The 3,102-nt window shown below is 34.1% G+C and overlaps 1 pseudogene; it reads left to right on the top strand.

The window, feature by feature from the left end:
* Window positions 1-2,965: 2,965 nt before the first annotated feature.
* The window catches only part of LOC111377114, a 20,696-nt pseudogene continuing 20,559 nt past the window's right edge, over window positions 2,966-3,102 (top strand).

Below are 3,102 nucleotides of genomic sequence, written 5' to 3'. Positions count from 1 at the left end.
GTTCACCAATCTGCGTATACAGAAAAAGTTTTAAAACGTCTTTATATGAATAATGAACATCCATTAGCATCACCTTGGTTGTTTGATCACTTGATGTGAAAAAAGATCCATTTCGTTCACTTGAAGACGGAGAAAATGTTCTTGGTCCTGAAATATCATATTTTAGTGCAATTGGAGTATTAACTTATCTTGTGAATTGCACTCGACTCGACATAATTTTTTTTGTAAATCTCCTTGCAAAATATAACTCCACACCAATTCAAAGATATTGGAATGGTGTTAAACATATTTTTCATTATCTAAAGGGTACTACTGATTTGGGATTATTTTATTCTTAAAAGTCGGGATCTGCTTTAGTGGGATATGCAGATGCATGTTATCTATCTGACCCCATATAAAAGTTAAATCACGAACATGTTATGTGTTTACTCGTGAAGGAATGACTATATCATGAAGATCTGTGAAACAATTCTTAACAGCTACATTTTCAAATCATTCTGAAATTATTGCAATCCATAAAGCAGGTCGAGAATGTGTATGGTTGAGAAACATGACCCATTATATTCAAGCATCATGTCGGTTAATTTAAACAAAAAATATTCCAGCAATTTTGTATGAAGACAATGCAGTTTGTATTGCACAACTCAGAGGAGGCTATATCAAAGGTGATAGAACGAAACATATTTCTCCAAAATTCTTTCATACACATGAGCTACAAAAGAATGGTGACATCGATATTCAACAAATTTTCTTAAGTGACAATGTGGTCAATTTTTTCACAAAAGCAATGCCAACATGTACATTCAAGAAATTAGTTGATGAGATTGGAATACGTCGACTCAAAAATTTTCAGTGATCAATATCAAAGGGAGTAGCTATACTCTTTTTCCTTCGCTTAGGTTTTATCCTACTGAGTTTTCCTAACAAGATTTTAATGAGGCAACATTTATTTTTAATACTTCAATATAACTGTACTCTTTTTCCTTTGTTTAATTTTTTTGTCTCAATTGAATTCTTATCAAACAAGTTTTTAACGAGGTAGTTATCTTGTAATGTGTCATTTAAGGAGGAATGTTGTAAAATGTAAGTTTATTGAGGTTTAGAGGTGAATGATAATTATACCCCTGCAACCTTAGAAATAATTACTGTTGTATCCCTGATTCTCCCTTATAAATAGAGGCTTTGATTTTTAATAAAATATACACAAGTCTATTGACTTCTCTCTCTTCTCTTCTCTTCTCTTTTCACAACATTAATTACATTTTCTTAATTTGAATAAAATATAAATAAGTTTATTCTTATGGAAAGGGGATAGTGAAAATGTTAAACTATTATACACTATTAGAAGCAAGAGAATTGCCTGAAACTCTCTCTCTTTACAATCAATCCATCTCCATAAATTCTTGGGTTTTATATCACCGGTGGATGTAGTTGATAATTAAAAAATGCTAATAGTGCACTTCGATATTCTTAGTTCTTGAATGGCATTGTATTCTCAGTTAAGTGAATAGTTGATTGGTTATCATAATATAGTTCCATCTTATTGTGTACAATTAATGTTGGTCCTTCATCAACTGTATTAGTCATGTACTAAATTGAGTTTTAATTGTCGTTGTTCTATGTTCAACGTCTATTGTTGACAAGGAAGCTATCTGTTCTTACAATGTCATGATGCTACAATCATCCCAAGACAAACACACATATTTTATTGTTGATCTTCGTGTATATCGACATTCAACATATTATGCATCACAATAACTAATGATCTTGCAATTTTTATTTTTCTTGTAAAAGAGTAAATATTTAAATGTTCCTTTACATGCATTAGGATTCGTCGCACTATTTCAAGATGTGGATTCTTTGGCTTCTTTATAAAGCGACTTGCTATTCCGACTACACGTGTGGTGTCAGGTCCTATCAGGTAGATTAAGCTCCTGTTTGACACCCTTTAAAATAAAATAGTGTATTTCTCACACTCATTTTCAATTATACATTCAAACAATAAAATACTTTTCACGTAAACCCAACATTTTTTCCACTTTTTAATCCTAATCTAGAAAATCGCTATTCAAAATGTCATTTTTTACACAATAATAGTTATCAAACCGGGGCTAAACTTTTCACTAGCTGTCGATACATGATTGTGTTTTTCAAGTCCTTCACCACATAACTTCAGTTAACATGGATTAGCATTAACATCGGTCTGGAATCCATCATCTCAAATTTTTGTGGAAGATCTATAACATCTTTTTAGATGAACGCTACATGTATAGTGAGAATACCAGACAATGAGTGGCAGAATTTCATTAAATTTTGCAGAAAAGAACAGATTTAAAACAAGTAATTAAAATCCACCACATCAACGTCTGGAAAACTCTCTGTACCGTGCTTATATTACCACACAAGAATAACCTTTTTTTTTCTTTTTGACGCCCAACAATATATTCAACTCTCCGAGCCTTTTCATGCCCCCCGGGGCATAGTCTAGTTGTGCAAATGATAGGAGTGAGGTTATCTCACGCCTTGCTGGCAACCGCAGTGTGGAGGTTCGATTCCTGAAATATGGAATTGGACTCCTTGTAGGCGCAGTGTAGATGCAGCTCTTGTTCCCTGACCTATTGGGGCACATCCCGCGATTTAACTCCTTCATAAAGCTCTAGAGACGGGGCGATGGGGACCCTCAAGTTTGGGGTTCAACCTCTTTTTTTTTTTTTTAACTCTCCGAACCTTTTCATTTCGAATCTCACTTGTTTTAGGAAAGTACAAGTAAATTTCATTCTGCGTAATAGTGTAAATGTCAGTTTTGCACAATTAGAAACACCGATACCCGGCTCTCATCCCTTCCGTTCCAGAACGCCCAAGTTCATCACTCTTTCGACCTAAACCCAATTCCTCTACCCGGATATTATAATGTAATTCTATATTGAACATTTTTTTGTGAAATTTCAGACAAATTTGGGCTATTATGGCGACTGCTTTACGATCAGTTGCTCGTAGCTTGTGGAAGAATAAGATACGACCGCAGTACAGTTCATATTCATTTTTGCATCCCATGCCACCAGTTTTGGTTAGTCCCTTTTTACCGTCCGATATGAGTTCACA

The sequence above is a fragment of the Olea europaea genome, unplaced genomic scaffold (genome assembly GCF_002742605.1).
Source record: "Olea europaea var. sylvestris unplaced genomic scaffold, O_europaea_v1 scaffold1606, whole genome shotgun sequence".
Taxonomy (NCBI): Eukaryota; Viridiplantae; Streptophyta; class Magnoliopsida; order Lamiales; family Oleaceae; genus Olea; species Olea europaea.
This window is presented reverse-complemented; position numbering and strand designations above follow the sequence as displayed.